Consider the following 17,805-nt stretch of genomic DNA (forward strand, 5'->3'; position numbering starts at 1 on the left):
ACTTCTATACCATTACAGTGATCGCTCTATTTTTTGCTATCTTTTGCTTTCAATTTACAAAATAACTATACTAACATTTTTTTCACAAATGATTGTGATCTTCAACTTTAAAAAAGATCAAATGCTGTAAGTATTTCTTGTTGACACATCCAGAACAAAAACCTGGTAAGCTTTTTGTTTTGCACACCTCATAATTTCAATAATATTGGCTGCTTCAGATAGCCTTTTAGATGTCACACATGGAAACACCATATTATTTGAGAACCAAGCTTTTGTTCTGCACATCTCATAATTTCAAGAATATTAACTGCTTCAGATAGCCTTTCAGATGTCAGATAAGGAAACGCTACATTATTCTAGAGCCACTTCTCCTGGCACATCTTAAATATACACACACCACCACAAACCTGCCAAAGGACCCATCATTAATTATAACATCATCAAAAAGTTCTGCGGGTCTTGTCAAAATGTTTAGCAAAAGATAATGGAAAAAAAACCACCAATTAAACCCAAAATTGTTTAATAAGATAATCCAACTATCAAAAAAATCTGGGATTTACCCCAGTGTCACTGGTAGTAGAGTAAGACATGATACATGTGAGTGCACGTATGCACCTGTGTGCACATGCACTTATTTTTACTTTCCAACATGAAAGTCCATTTAACACAGAGCTGTAAATACAGCATGTAATTGATGAGTATCATGATTTGTGGTGTCCTCTTCCAGCTACATTTGTCACTTGAATTAGGTGTACATGTTTGTACATTTAGTACATTTAGTTTTGTATTGCACACATTGTGTAAAACCACTTCTGCAAACAGGTCCCAGTTTTTCATATCTCTGAAGAAAACTGTACATTGTTTCATCTGGTTTTCTATACAGTAAAAGTTTCACATACAGGCTGATCTAGAACTCAATATAGCAGAAATATACTTGCCAGTAATTAATTATTTCACTGGAGATTTGGGACAACTTTATATTAAATGTGAATGTATTCTGTTAACAAAAGAAAAAAAAACAACAGAGCTCTCCAATGATTACAATCAGATAGTAACAGAAGTGTTCAAATTATCATTCTGAACTTTTCTTACTGTTTTGATAATGCTGTGCCTTCTTTAAAGAACTCTGAATATTAATCTTAAAGAGAAAGCTCTCCAAGTTTTAAATACAGAATATCCAAAAAGGGGGCAAAATCAAACACATGCAAGTTGTGTCTCCAAATACATTGTTCCAATGATACAGAAACAAAAGTAAAATTAGAAGACTGTGAATCAACCATAGCCTAAAATGTGGTGGAAAAAAACCCACAGTTGTTGCTCTTTAACAAAGATTCTGTTTATCCATTACACCAATGGAAACTGACCTCTAACTTCAAGAAAAGCCAAACCATGACATACACGATCCCAAGTTTTGCAAAACAGAGGTTAACATTCACTTAATTATTTCATTTTGTGAATTCCTGACAAATTGTAAAAGCTATTTATGGCTTCAGAATCACAAGCAAAGACAGATTTCAGGTCTTTTCCCCAAAAAAATACAAAACCACAAGCATCTTTTGCAGTAACAGGAATTGCAGCACTTGCTTCAGCAGAGCTGGCATTTCATCAGCAAGGAGCAGTGCACATTTGTGCACACACACAAACACACAGAGACTAGTTCACACATTAGAGCAGAGCAACACATCTTGAAGATGCCTGCTCTTTACAAAGTTAATCCACAGAATAAAAAATACTTCCATTTTCAATTTTTTTGCTGCTGAAAGATCATTCTTCTGTTAGTGAACACTTAATCGGTTCCATAAAGCAATGAAAAATAAAGCAATACATATTTGGCTTTATAAATCAGATACATATGGCTGAATTTAAGATGAATAGCTTAAGTGATCTGTGAATTACATGCTTTGCTTTTGTCCTCAAATTACACACAGGCTAAAGGACTAAGGAAAAAGGGAAAATATATTTTTATTCAGAACAACTCTAACATTGATGATTACTTCATAACAAAACACTGCAGAAGATGGATGATAATGATTGTTCTTAAATGTGACCTGTAGATTGTTTTGAGGAACAACCTCTTATTCTGTATCTTCTCAAATTGTTTGTGATCAGATAGTACGACCTTCATGGCCTTGTAAATATGCTGTAACAACCAAGAAAAAAAACAAACAAACACGTGTAAGACACGCACACACACACCCCAAAAAACCCCAGACCCCAGAAAGCTAAACCACTTTTTGAATGAGACAGGTGACAGAAAGTCTCTGTGCAATTTGGAAAACAACCATTATTAGACTACATTCCTTTCATTCTTAAATATCCAAATCTTTACCTGCTAAAACTCACTGATAATAAAAAAATCTATCGCTTTATATAGATTTCTTTCTGTGGATAATAAAATAAACTATGTTCTGAAATTAAGAGTTAAAATACCTCCTCTTGTTTTCCATACATATTTTGCCTATATAAATATACTTCATCATTTTAGAAATTACAGTATTTATATTAAAGCTTTCAGTCAGCAAATCATTACAGCTTAATGCTAACAATTCCTGTGTTTTGGTTCGGTCTTAATTTTCGAAGATAATGAAAAACAGCCAAAATGAGTAACTGCAAATAATATAAACAATACATTTATTTAGAAAAATAAACTGAAAATGTCACTTGTCTGTTAGACTGCTCCATGAAGTGTAGACAAATGGCTAGAAAAGAGTTATGTCAAATACATATTATAAATGACATCTTTAACAATAACTGGGACTATAATGTCAATGCTCAATAGGAACATTTTGAATGCATAATTCAATAGACTACAATTATCAGCTGCTAATATGATAAAAAAAAAAAAAGCTATCAAAAAAGATTGTATCCCCTTTTAAAATACACCTTACCACGTTGACACTTTTTCATGTATGTATATATACATATATATACGCATGTATATGTATGTATTTATTTAAATCTAAGAAAGGATCATAGTCCTTTCTGCGAAGAGATCCCCATAGTGAAAGAGAGCGCAAATGTTTTTTTCATCAGTTCTAACTTTTTTATTCCATTTCAAGCCCCAGGAAAATATAGCTTGTTGTGGTCAAAAATCTGGGGCATCTGTGCAAATGGTGGCGCACAACATTACCCTGAATGGAAGTGACAGTGCAAATACTAGAAGTGCATTGAGATGCAATCTCTAAGAGCTGAACTTCTTCAAAGTTGGGTGAATGACAGGAGACAGCATCCTTTTAAGTAATTTTACATCACCGATGCCCGCTTCCTGTATGGCTTTGATTATGTACAAGGGATGACAGAGGTCTTCTTTCCCCACAGACAGTAACATTCCTCCGTTACAGTAAATGCATTAATTTTCTGCTATCACATAAGTGCTTCATTTTTCCTTTTGGCTACATATTGAAACATTTTTGGATGCTGGCTGGACCCATGAAAAACGCATTGTTACTCTGTTTGCTAAGCACAGAACTCAAGTGTCAGGCATGCAGAGAGCAGTTTCTGCAACAGAGCAAGACATTTAGTACTTTTTATTCTTCTTTTCCACTAAATGGAATTTAAGGCTGTGGCTTTTGCCAGGACTCAGCTTGTAGTTGTCAGATCTGAGAAAGATGATTCAATGCAGATTACACTTATGATCATTTGTGCTCTGACTTGAAGGGCTTTTCCATTCTTTATGAAGGGCCAAGTTCCTGGTTACTTCTCAGATCCTGTATGCGAGAAGTCACACTGACAATTCTGATATGCAAGCAATTAACTGATGTGCCTCCAGATACAGATACTCCTTCAAGCCTGAAGGTGCTGTTAGAAAGAGAAGACAAGGACAAAGTTACAAAATGCTATTTTAAATAGACATGGAGTTAAAAATTGACTAAACAGAATTTTGAATGATGATTTCATTTTTCATTTAATCAAGACTTCAAAGAACTACAATATTTTGAAACTCAGTATTTTACAGTTGGACTTTATTGCTGAGAAAAACTTTGGTTCTCTGGTAGGATAAATGGATTTAACTTGAATACAATCTTTGGAATCACATTATCATATACCACCTGAGAAACTGATCATTGCTATCCTAGCTTTTGCAGTGCATGGGGATCTTAAAAATATGATTTATTAATATTAAAAAAAAACTTTTTATGAGAATTACCCTTCTTAATCTAACTGACATAAAAAAAAATCAGCGTAAGAGTATGCCTTAGGGCAGAAACCCCCTGAAGAACTCCTGAGATCTTAAAAGTAAAGAACTACATATTAAGCATTTAAAAAAAATTAAAAAGTCTCTAAGAATTCAAGTTTAATTTAATCTGAGATTCTGAATTCTAATCCCTGTTGTCAAATTAAACAGAAGTTTCTCACCTGGCAGGTAAGTTTCCTCATTAACAAAATATTACATAAAATTTTGATTTGGGTCTTTCACATTACTTTTTGTGAAATTGCTTACTTTGTTTAAAACACTGCATAGCCCTAGAGTTAGTGAAAGAGAATAGTGCTCCAATCTAGTGCTGAGGTTCAGTGACTCACTGAATTTCTTAAGAGAAAGTGGCATAAAAAAAAGTGACTTTGGACACTTATTTGTTAGTAGCTAGGGCACTAACTTAGGTTAAATGATTAAATTCACACCTCCTGAGGAAAAGAAGAAGTTCTAGTGTCAGTGATTTGCACTTCGAGTTACATGCTGCAAAGAGAAGAAAAATTACTTCTTTGCCATTAGTTTTGTTAATTTGGCCCTTCATTCACATTTCTTCTTATTTCATAATGACTGGAATGCATCATTTTGACAAAGATTGCCAAGGAATAGGGCAGAATTTCACTTTAAGCAGGGAAAGAAAAGAATCTTAAGTTGATGCTGTGAATCAGTTTTAATTTTTTTCACCACAACTATATTAATTATTCAGGGAAACTTGGTTAACATTCAGGAATGTAATGATGGCCCAGGGTAACCCAACAGTCTAGTAAACACAATATAATAAATTTATGACAAAATTGGCTGGGACTGATTTTTTTTTTCCTACTGAACCATTTAGAGTTTGAGTCATATTATTAATTAAATAGATTAGTATCCTAAACATCTGTTAGCAACTTATTTTTAAACTGAGGATAGTCTTCATATCACTAGAAACACACAACTTTTTTTTCAGCTGTCAGATTTTCCAGCTTCAACTACATTTGGCCTAATGATTTGTGTATGTTAGTGCCTCATAAAATACATACACCCTTGAGCTGAGTTTAATGCTCATGAAACCAGCTGAATATGGCTCAATGTAAAAGTAATAACAGTAACAACAACAATAATAATAGTAATAGCAATAATGATAATAATAATAATAATAATTCTGTATTAGAGAACATATTCCTGAGATATCAAGTACCTGAGATTTGTGAATACAGTACAATACAATGCTGAACAACTGAAGAGTACTCTTTTTTACCTCTCTGGCTTGAAATTAATAAGAACATTTAATGCTGCTGCCTGGACTACTTTAATTCAGTTGTCAGCCCATAAAATGGCTTGTTTCCAGTTATGCAACCACATCATATAAACCTTCATTTCATCAACTTTCTAACAAAGAAGAAAAGCTCAGGTATTTGGTTTTTTGGGGTTTTGTTGTTGTTGGTTTTTTTTTGTTTGTTTGTTTGTTTTCTAATTTCTTATATGTTTGTTAAAAAACCACAGACTGCATACTGTTAAAAAGGTGATGTGCCTTTCCACATTAAAAAAAAGGCTTTGTTCAAATGATAAGATTATGGTTAAGCTGGCACAGTGAAAAATTTAGAAGATGGCAATGTCTGCATTAAAAGCAGAAGAAGCAGTTCCTCTTGCCATCTCAAAAAATATTCCACAATTATAAATCATTATTGTACACATTCAAAAGTGAGGCACAGAGACCAATTTCAGATTCCTATCCTCTTAATTCTGTATTTTTTATTGACAGTGAACTTTTACATTCAAGTCATCCATGTAATTCAGCATTACAAAATCCCTTCATTACACAAAAACTTGTCAATATCCTCACAGTGAAAAAGGCCTGATCTTACTAGGGAGTTAGAGTTCAGATTATTTACAGGAGATTGTTTTGTTTACTCTGTTTGCTTGCAACCCGTTTCCTCTTATTAGTTCGGTAACATCATCAGGAAAACAATGTCACTATTTTCCTCATTCAAAACCAGATAGCTACTCTTCTGTGGTTTAAAAAAAAACAAAAACAAACAAACAAAAACCCAAAACCAGAACAAAACAAAAACTCTCTGCCAGTGTTGTCCCCCCAGAAATTTACCCCTTTGTGCTTCCTTCTGTTTTGTGAAAAATGAGAGTGAGTCCGGCCCAATTTACCATGACATCCTCCCGCTCAGAATCATGACCATAGTATCTCTGTGCAGACTGCTGCATAGTACATTGTGGAAACACTGGGAAGAATGGGGCTGTTTAGTCCCATGTCAATATGATCTGCTCCCTGATCAATAAAATATCAGATATTTATAAATATCTGAGGGGTGGGTGTCAAGTGGGTAGGTCCAGTTACTTTTCAATGTTAAGACAATGAACAATGGCTACAGACATGAACATGGAAGGTTTCTGGAACAGGCTGCCCAGAGAAGTTGCAGAGTCTCCTTCTCTAGAGACTTTCAAAACATGCCTGGATGCATTCCTGTGTGGACTACCCTAGGTGATCCTGCTTTTGACAGGGTGGTTGGACTTGATGATCTCTGGAAGTCCCTTCCAACCTCCAACATGCTGTGATTCTGTGATTAACGGAAAAGTCCACTAAGGGGAATTAGCCTTTCACCTCAGACTTAATGGGATAACTACACACACACCAATTAGCATACATTAAAAAGTGGTGCACTAGTTTGAAAAATAAGAGATAAATGATAGGAGAGGACATTTATCCAAGCTTAACTGAATAAACAATACATTTTGTTTTAAAGACACACAGATACAGAAGTACTTGGGTTCAACTTGGAGTATTTAGTGAATAATAAATGTGGTTTTATTCTATGGTCTAATGATAGGAAGACATAAACAAATTATACACAACACAGTTATCGTCTTTGAATTGATGAATGCAGTGGTGACTGCCAATGATCACAGAAAAGAACATTTTAAATGCAACTTTCTGTGCTGGGCCTAGTGGTTTTTTTACCAAGAAAATGGAGAGAACAAGGAAATGTACTTTGCATTCAACTCAGAAAGACAGATTTACTTGAGTAATACCAAGCGTTATCATTTCTACACCACTTCAAGAATTTGACAAAAGTACCTGAAAAACTAGCCTAGTTAAAATCTCCTTTATTTGGGCTATTTTAGCACAAACAGTATAACCTGGACATACTTTATTGCCTGTCATAAGCACAATAACAGCCAGAGCCATGGCAAGATATTACATGTATTCATTCATTTAAGGGTCTAAGAAATGTTCCTCTGAGGGGAAAAAAAACATATAGCAATAAATCCTCCTAAACACAATACACATATTTTCCAGATAGTGTTTAAATAGTGGAGACCTTTGTTTCAGTTACTTAGCTATGCTTGATAGAGAAATATTTAGATTCACATATAGACTATTTTATCTATATGACCTTAGGTTATTTATTCCTTTCAGACACGATGCACCACTATCCTAATCCCTTCAACAGAAGAGTTATTGAAAGGGAAGGTAAATCCTTTGCTGATATTTTGTTGTTGTTTTTTGGGTTTGTTTTTGCTTGTTACTGTTTTCAAAGAAATTCTGGTGTTCTGTTTTGGCCTTTTTTTTTTTTTTTTTTTTTTTTTTTTTTTTTTTTTTTTTTTGTACATGTATATAATGGATTTAAAAAAACACATAATTTGAGAGAGAAGCCAGAACATTGTGTGCATTTTATGATTAAAGAAATCCTGCTGAATGGAGGGGAAAAAAAAACAAGGCTGGTTTTGCCAAGCATTTTATTTCCCCATCAACATCTTAACTGTAAAAGACATTGTGAGCACTTTTGTGTTCCATTCTGTGATATAGTACTATTGAGACATATTTCTCTGTAATAAACCACAAAACAATTAAATCTGAACAACATAGAATGTTAACAAACCTACCACCACACTTTATAATTCTTCCTGCTCTTCCTTGAAACTCTGTCAGTGTTGCTCACTAGCTAGAGAGTTAAATATATCTTCTTCAGCATGTACACAGCAAGGATGTGTAAATAAGCACTTTCAAAAATTGCTGAGACATATATGTGGCTGAGGTAATATATTTCTGCTCACCATTTTTAATCTTCAGAAACGTTCTTATCAGGTCATTTTTATTGACATGACATTTTTATGCTTGCCTTTTTGGTCACGTATCCACTTAGATTGAGTGTTTTGGCAACATCCTTCAGCATGTCTAAAGAGAGAATTGGTTATGCCAAATGTAAATACATTCCTAGGTATCCTATTTCTTTTTTTAATACTTTTTTCAGTGGCTTTTTTGTTTGTTTGTTTGAGTTTCTTTTTGTTTTTCCTCATGTTGTTTTTGGGATACATGTTCACTAGCTCCCAGAATAGCTATTTTCTTTAAAAATGAACAAACAAACAAACAAACAAAAAAAACAACCAAGCAAAGCTTTGGACTACATTTCATCTTGTATTTGACTAACATGGACAGAAAAAGGAAGACATGATCAAGAAGAAGAAATCAGCCTTTTTGAACTAGAGCTATCTTTTATTTCAAATAAACAAGACATGGATCTTCCTCATTTTCATTTACACTACCGCTGTTTTCCCAAACCATGGTGCTGTAGCTGAGATATGCAAAGAGAATCTTTCACAAAGATACAGAAAACAATATGCTTCAGGAACCCACCTGTTCATAGTTACTGCACTTTTTTTTGTTTGGTTTTGTTTTATATTTGTTTTTGTTCTTGGTTTTGTTGTTTAAAAGCAAGCTTTTAAACATAACAGCTGGATAGTATGGGATACTATTTTCATCTTTCTGCCCTTATTTGTGCCCTTCTTTTCATGCTGAGTCAAAGCATAGTTCATTAATTGGCTTGAATGCACATCTGTGTCAAATGGAGGTAGCACAGAGATTAGAAAAAGACAGAGATGCAAAAGTCAGCCAAGTCTCCAACAGAAGTAGCTTTCTATTTCTGATGATTTATGAAGATTTAGCTGGTAATACACTTTGAATGTTGGTTATAAAGTTTATGTATCTAGTCTAATACAGATAATCCTGTATCAAGAAATTAATTTAAAAAATATTTGTTTTATTAAGTAAGCTTTGCATTTGCAATGGATTGGAAAAAAAAAAGACATATAGTACCTAGTGTTGGGAACTTTGCTGTCATTGATGTACCTCTTTTCTTAATCTAAAGGCTTTGTCATCATTGCCTTTTTACATTCTAGTTGGCAAAAACTATAAAAAATGGAAGATCTGAGAGGTTAGAAAAGACACCACAATGCTATACCACATATGTGACTTTTTGTTGGTAAAAATTCAGACTTCCTGTGGTGTACTTTTAAATCAATCGGTTCCTGAGGCTGACTGTACAACAGACAACAGAATGAGTATACAAATCCCTTTGAACCTACTGAATAGAAATATTTCATTTGAATACATGGCAAAATCTGCATGCCAATGGAAAAAAAACCTTTTAGCAATCAGTGTAAAGGACATCAGTCTCAGGACAAGTGGAAGTTCATGCAAATAATTAAACACTGTATGGGACTTTCACCAGCCATTATTTTAAAAAAAAAAAAGTTTCATGTTTTAATTTTTAGAGTTTAGAGGGTTTTGCATAGTTATATGCCTAAATGTGAATGTTTTGAAAACCATTCTTCACAGAGTACACCTTTCAGCTGACAGATAAAACCTTTCTGCATTCAGCCTGGAGCTAGGAAGGATGGATGATAAAGAAGGTGGCAGCTTATATATATATATATATATATATATGTAAAAGTAGATGGGAAAGAGAAACCATGTAAGAGATAATGTAACTTAGTATTTTTACCTTCCTTTTTTTTTTTTTTTTTTTTTTTTTTGACATTTGATGCTCTTTCATCTGTTTTAACTTGGGCATGAAATCCAGCAGCCTTGTAGGATAAGGCCTACTGTACAAGCTGAAAGGACTTAAAAGACATAACAAGATATCTGTAAATACTTTGATGCAACTTTTCTACAGGTTTGCCTGCTGAGGAATGGAATAATTTATGATTCTTGCTGTTTATTAAAAAGTGCCTTACCGGATGTACTTTCATCATTTGGCACAAAGATTTTACTGCTAGCTATTTTCACTGCTAGCAGAGATATGGAGATTATAGAAATTTACACATGGAGATATATAGAGATTATAGGAAATTACCTTTTCTGCTTAAATATGTCAACATGACTAAAGGCTCACTTAATTACTATTCTAGTTAGTAAACATACTCAAATTATTTTTTTTTTCCTTTACAGAAGAAAGGATTTTCTGTGATTTTTTTTCTGGATACAGGGAGGTTCTGTCTCTGTAGGTAGGAATTTTTAACTGCTAGAAATTATTACTCAGATCACAGATATAACTTGTGAAGAACCCTACAGAAGCAAAAGAGAAATAATGGTATTAGGAAGAAACTGAAATGAAACAGCAGAAAATATTATCAAAAGTAACAGCACATATATTCTTAGATTAGAAGATGAAGCCATCCCCCCGCCATGACTAAGTACCAATAAATTGCTGGCGTCTTTGTACACCTTATACTGTCAGCAAAAATATGCATGAAAGAGATCATCCTGACACAACATTTACATTGAAGATGTATGAAAGAATCTCCTGTGGAAAGCATAATGTATTTTCTGGGAATGTTCAAATGCAATTAACATAACCTCTGCTAAACATCTCTGAGCTGTGGAGTAGTAAATACTGTACTAGAATTTACTTGCTTTCTGGATTATAAAAACACATTAAGCAGGAAGGTTTGTTTTTTGTTTTTGTTTTTGTTTTTTTTTAATATATGATGGCTCGGTGCAAGCTTTCATTTTAAGTGAAGTCAACTTCTGTTTCAACAGCTTCTTCAAACACCTGTATATAAACTAAGACATGTTTCTGAACATCCTCTCTTATAACCTGCTTATTAGCTGTCTTGTTCCCATTCATCCATCAGCCCAAAGATAACAAACTAGATACAATTTCTGTTTAAAACACAGAAACACAGTTTTTCAGAAATACTAGTTCTGATACTTTTCTTAGACATTAAAAAAGATGCCTTTTAATTTATTTTGAGAAACTCCAAAAATTCTACAGCATAATTCCAGAATCATGTTACGTTAATGGGACATAACACTATGTTGAAAGAAACGTATATTTTTCAATTACCTCTGGAAAAAGGCAAAGAAAACACAATCAACATTTCAGCTTCTCATTTTGTAGATCTGCCCTCAGTCACTTCTGTGGCCTGTTCAGACATTTGAAGATGAATGGCAAGAAGCCTGAATTTGCATTAAAAGAGTTATTTATTTATTACTACTTTAGTGACTGTTTTACTATTGTTTCTCCATCCTGCTTTAATGATGTGTAATGTTACATATAACTGGATGGGACAGTCAAACGCAAAATCAGCAACAAATCTTACCTCCATTAGTCCTTAATGAACCTAATTTCTCTCCATTATTAGATATCCTTATGAAGCTTTTCATGTGAAATACATAGCAAAGAACTCACATGCATAGCAGCATGTGCTGAGCAACAGCAGGAAAAGGGGACAACTGGTTTTTTTGGGGGGTTGGATTATTGGGGTTTTTTTGTGTGTGTCAGAATTTTTTTTTTTTTCCTTCCAATATCAACACTTGCAAATCTCAAGACTTTTGCCAATACAGAATGGCTTGCTGACTGAAAGTTGCTGGCCATGCCTGTTTCAACACAAGTATCAGTGCTTATCTGGCTTGGGAGTGATTTGCTTAACCGAAAGGATAGCTGGACCACAAAAAGCAGCTCAGAATTCAAGTGCAGCCCACTGAACTCACCTGCTAATGCTATTCAGGAAAAGGTTACTGTGCTAGTTTGAGCCTAGCTGGGATATTTTAATGAGAGGAATTAGATTATAGGCTGTGAAAAGGAAACAATAGTGGTGTCTACTTCACTCATGGGCTTGTTGAGATGTATAAAAAGAACACAAACATAGATAACAGAGTTGCTCTCTGGCTCTGGCTGCACGCACTTCTCTCTCTCTAACCTGCTGTTTGTGTAACTAATCCTTCTGCTTCCTAACCGCCCTGGCCAACTCTCCAAACTTCACCTTGAACATAAGGCAGAAGGCAGAGCCTCTCCTGGGGACTCTTGTTTCTGGGAGGGGTGTTGTGTTTCTGTATTACTGTTATTAACTTGTATATTTCTGGATGCAGTTGTACATATTGTAAATATCTGCTTGTATATTGTGCTAAGTTGTAAACATAAAGCTGCATTCTAATTTCCAGAATTAGACTCTTGGCTGAGTCTAGTCTGGGTGATTTCATAAGAGTGAAGGCATGGGTGACACCCAAACCATCACAGTTACCAGCACATGCAATACAATCTTTGTCTGGCCAAAATGTACTGCAAACTATGGGGCCAAAAATTCAGTGAGCTACTCAACAAAGAGGTTAGTAATTTTAACAGACAATAATAAAACTTCTGCATTGATTTATTTAAATACACATATGAAATTCTGTTGCAAAATCCTGATTCTAATCAGAGCTCTGAGCTATGTGATTTGGAATAATGTTTGAAGCACGGAACGTTCTGTATGCCTGCCGAGCTGGCCAACGTCCTCTCCCACACTGTTCTCCAAGCCACAGTTCAAACTAAGAGAGTTTACAGATCTTCAAATAAGTCACAGATGGTCTTCTGCATAATTCAAACACTTTTTCCAAGTATTTCCTCCTCTGCATTGGACAGAAGGCCAAAATCCCTGTTAATTCTTTTTCAAGGAGGATGGACTTTGTATCCATTATGATACATAGGAAAGACATTTGGGTTTGTTTTCTGTAATCCATGCATCCAGAAGTGAACTAGTCAAAATTATTAGGAGCAAGCATGTAATCTTGAACAAAGATTCAAATGTCTTTTAAAATCTTTTAAAGCTGTGATGTTTTTGCCTGAGGACTGTGTTTCACACTTGTTCTGGAAATGAGTGTTTTTAATGGCTGAACAGTGCTTACCACAAAGTCAAGGCCTTTGATTTGGCTCCTCACACTACCCCACCATTACGTAAGATAGGGGTGCACTAGAAGTTGGGAGGGGATGCAGCTGTGACAACTGACCCCAATGGATGAGAGGGATGGTCCAGACCATATAATGTCATGCTCAGCAATATAAAGTCTGAGGAAGAAGAAGGAAAGAGGAGATGTCCAGATTGATGACACTTGTTTTCCCAAGCAATTGTCCTGTGTGATGGAGCCCTGCTTCCTGAAAAAGGGCTGTTGATGGGAAGTAATTAATTAATTCCTTGTTTTGCTTTGCTTTTGTGTCCAAACACATGAATTTTCTCATTTCCACCATTCTGCTTCTCTCCTCCACTCCACCATGGGGGATGATAGAGAGAGTGGCTGTGTGATGCCTCCTTGCTGGATGGGATTAAACCACAACAAAAGCCTATAGTCACAGCTAGTTACACTCTATTTTAAACACTATTGTTCTTTAAATCCCACTCTATAGTGTTTTAACTTTCAGTTTCTGGCGTTTGAAACCAAGTAAATTCTCACACATAATCCCAATGCCTAACACAACCTATGCTTGCCCCTGTGACTTTGCATGGCATGACAATCTCTTCTCTTGAAGTCATGGGAAATCATCACAGTTTTGATGGTTCTGGAGATGCTCTGAGAGGTGTATGTGAGTCTCCAGTGACTTCTCCACTGTTCTGCTTTCTATTCCATTAAATGTAGAATGTAATATGAGAAACAGAACTAACATATGAGCTGACAGAAACTCTGCAGGTCATGGAAGGATAGTAAATTGCCACCTATCTACCAGAAAGATTTTATAAAAAAAAACAAAGAAATGCCCTCCCCTATCAAAAAAAAAAAAAAAAAAAACCCAAAGAAATCCAGCCCTGACAATCTTTGATTACACATCATTATTGTCTTTTCCTATTTCTTCTTTCATTTTAAAATGACTTAGTTTAAACAGACAGCAGCGCTCATCTAGCACACTGCCCATGTTTTAGCAGTTCAAAATACCAACTTATGCTGCGGAAACCTTCAGGAAAAAAAGAACTGCCCAACACCAGTTCTCAGGTCCCCAGTTGAAGAGGGACAGGGACATGCTAGAGTGTCCAATGGAGGGCTAGAAGGATAAGGGACCAGAACATCTGTTTTATGAGGAATGGCTGAGATATTTGAAGCTGTGGCTGTTTAGTCTGGAAAAGAGAAGAGTGAAAGGGATTTTATTAATATTTATAAATATGTTAAGGGTAGGTGTAAAGGAGATGCTAGTGTCTTTTCAATAGACAAAAGCTGGAAGACAGGGAGTTCTACCTCAACGTGAGGCAAAAAAACCCTTTACTATAACAGTGACAGAGCACTGGAACAGGGTGACCAAAGGGTTGTGGAGTCTCCTTCTCTAGAGACTTTCAAGACCCATCTGGATGCATTTCTGTGTGCCCTGTCCTAGGTAATGCAGCTCTGGCACAGAGGTTGGACTTGATGACCATCAGAGGTCCATTCCAATGCCTACTATTCTATAACTCTATATTTCTATGAGACAGTTGCATCAAGTACAAAAATGGGACAAATTAAATGTATTTCTTGAAAAGCAGTAATTTGGTTACCACAAGGAAACTAGATGAAGGAATTTACACAGTGGGTTTTCGACTGCTCTGATGGTGCAGTAAAACAGCTATTTAAAAAAAAATCACAGAATCACAGAGTCACAAAATGTTAGGGGCTGGAAGGGAACTTGAAAGATCATCCAGTTCAACCCCTCTGCCAGAGCAAAATTGCCTATACTAGATCACACAGCAATGCATTCAGGTGAGTTTTGAGTATTTCCAGAGAGAGACTCCACAACTCCCCTGGCATCCTGTTCCAGTGTTCTGTCACCCTTACAGGGAAAAATACCATAAAAATTAAATAAATTCAGTCATCAAAAAATAAATTAATTTTAAATTTATCACATTTTTTTTGTAGAAGCTAGGTACAATTTTAGGCATCAGTTAGCAGAGATGGGTAGAAACACCATGCACCTTGTGTTAAGCACTATGTGAAAATGCAATAGACCCAAAAGCAAAAGACGGAAAGCCTGCTAAATTTGTAATGTGCATAATTCCTTTGAGAATCATAGAATGATTTAGGTTGGATGGGACCTCTAAAGGTCATCTAGTCTAGCTTCCCTGCAGTGAGCAATAGCTGAAAATCCATTCATTTTCAGTCACAATGCACCTATTTTGTTTTGGGCTTGTTGGATTCTTTGTGCAAAGTATGGTGCTTTGGATAGTACAATGGAGACATAAAGAACTTACTGGAAATCAGCTGATTAAAATAATAATGAAAAATAAAATGTCTTTGAATTTCTCTTGCAAAGCCAACAAGTGAAGCTGGAACTTTGGTCTGGTGAAATGCTCCTCCACAGTTACTACTGGAAAATGTATTAATTCTTAATATTGCTTCTCTTTTTAAGAGTCATGCAAGTGTTTTAACTTTTATTGTCTAAAAGATGCTCTGATCAAGAGCAGTACAAAAACTTCTAAGTCAAGAAAACTGGAAAACTAGTTTTTATTTCCTGTATTTTATGGTAACAAATGTGTCCTGGGACAGCAAACCAGGTTAATAAACTGAATCCTCTGTAGCAATAGTTAGAAGTACATTCTTACTGCTTACAAAGAAATACTTAATTTTCAAAATATGTTCCCTAGGTAAAAAAATTAAAACCCATCAATGTGTAAGCCTGGATATAACTAAAGTTGCTTAATTTCTCTGTATTATCTGTACCATATTGATTTTCCAATAAGAAAACCAGGATGAACTATAACAAGCTCTTAGCATGTGTATGACTGCACTAATCACAACTGCAAGTCAGCAACACGTAACAAAATCTTCACGTACCATGTCAAATCTTCAAACTGTATAATGGACAAGCTGACAGGTGACTTCTGAAAGCCTTTTTCTACCACATCAGCCTCCACTTTGAGTGAAATCTTACCACTCCTCCCACCAACACAGAGTATATTCTGAACTGTAAATTACTAGCTGCATCCTGCAATCTTCTATTAAAAGTCTTGGTATAACTGTGAACTCACTTTTCTTCTAGACTATTTTAGGGATGTCTAAACATATTCTAGCAGAGAGCAGATGAAAAGACACTTAGCTGCCTCTGTTGCTGCAATGAACATCAGGTAACTAAGTTATCATGAGAATATGGCCATCCTTAAAGGGATGGGGTGATATGAGACAGGAAGTTAAAGAGTGTCAGGAGAAGTCATCTTCATATTGCAGTTTGGGAAAAGTTAGCTTCTGGTGTGGAACCCAAAAAGAAAGGACAGGAGATCACAATTTGGTGATTTTTTTTGCTTGCTGGTTTTGATATTTACGGCTGTTGAGAAAGGCAGAAAGATAGTGCAAAGTGTCACTCTTGCAGAAGCAGCAGCTCAGAGCCTAGAGGAGCTCTGGCAGGGAAGTGAGGGCAGCAGAGAGGCTTTAGATGTGATCAAAATAGGGAGTGCCCTTGGCAGTGCATCTGTAACTGTCAGATAAATTGAAGAGGGTATGTATTTCTGGAGGTCACAGAAGAGGAGTTCAAGCTATCCTTCAGGCAAAAGATACAGTAGATGAAAGGGGTTACTCTGTCCTCTCAGCGCAGTACTTACTGCTTTTCTAAAACAACCACCATGCTATCATTCTCCTCTCTTACAGCACCTTCCTCTACCAAAATCTCAAAGAAGCTAGAGGTGCAGTCATGAGCAACTGAACAACACTGTTCTGTACAGAAACACTGAGCATGCGCTAGGTACAAGGGAAGATGCGAGTTCAAAAATGCCTCAGGCAGAGGAAGCAACTCAGCTTAGCTTTCTCTTATCGTTACTGACAAAGGGCAAAAGAAAGGCAGACTACAAACACTATCTCCTTCTCCAGCAGTTTGTAGAGCTCACACATCTGCCCTATGCTTTATTTATGAGTGAATGAAAAGCACTTGAATTTGTGCCAGCTAGAATGTCTAAATGATGAAAAAAAAAAATTGACAGATTTCAATTTTTCATTTTGGCCATACAAATACATAGTCTCTGTTTTAGTTTCAGTGTGAGTCAAAGTACACTGCCTTTCCTTCCAGAGCTACAATTAAACAGGATGGATAAAAATGAAGGCTTTGGGACGAGCACTACTTGAACGAATACATCCTAGTGGCCACATCAGATGTGGTGGTAGTGGAAAAGCAGAATTGCCACCCTTAATTTTCTTTTTTAATGACTTTAAGACCAGTACTACATTACCTATATTTCTCATATTCATAATGTTAACAGAAACACAGTGGTAGAGCTACAGATAGCAACTAAAAGAAGAGAGAACTTTCTATCTTGCTATGTGCTGAAATCAAACTACATACTAATTAAAACCCAGGAATTATCTTGTATGCAAGGATTTTCTACAGCAGAGATAAGAGGTGAATAAATCTTTCCATGTATCATCCTCCCTCCGTTACTACACGAACGACTTCCATAAATAGGAAAGTTCAAAAGTGTGAACTGATTAAGGGTTAGCTGAATGCTCTGGCAACTGATAAGAATGTGTGCTGGTAAGAAGTAACTAAAATGTGGCTTCTGCTTTGGAACTTTTAATTGAAATGCAAGTCTTCTGCTGTTCAGATAGTAATTCTTTAATACAGTTCTGTGTAGAAGCAATT

The 17,805-nt window shown here is 35.5% G+C and overlaps 1 protein-coding gene across 1 annotated transcript in view; it reads right to left on the bottom strand.

Annotated features, from left to right (window-relative positions):
• Nucleotides 1–503: 503 nt before the first annotated feature.
• Nucleotides 504–17,805, bottom strand: part of PRR16 (proline rich 16) — a 187,935-nt gene continuing 170,633 nt past the window's right edge. Inside the window, exon 3 of the mRNA XM_064140399.1 lies at nt 504–3,798. The gene's annotated coding sequence lies outside the window, so the exon portion shown is untranslated. The remainder of the gene's footprint in view (nt 3,799–17,805) is intronic.

Source organism: Pogoniulus pusillus, chromosome Z (genome assembly GCF_015220805.1).
Source record: "Pogoniulus pusillus isolate bPogPus1 chromosome Z, bPogPus1.pri, whole genome shotgun sequence".
NCBI lineage: Eukaryota > Metazoa > Chordata > Aves > Piciformes > Lybiidae > Pogoniulus > Pogoniulus pusillus.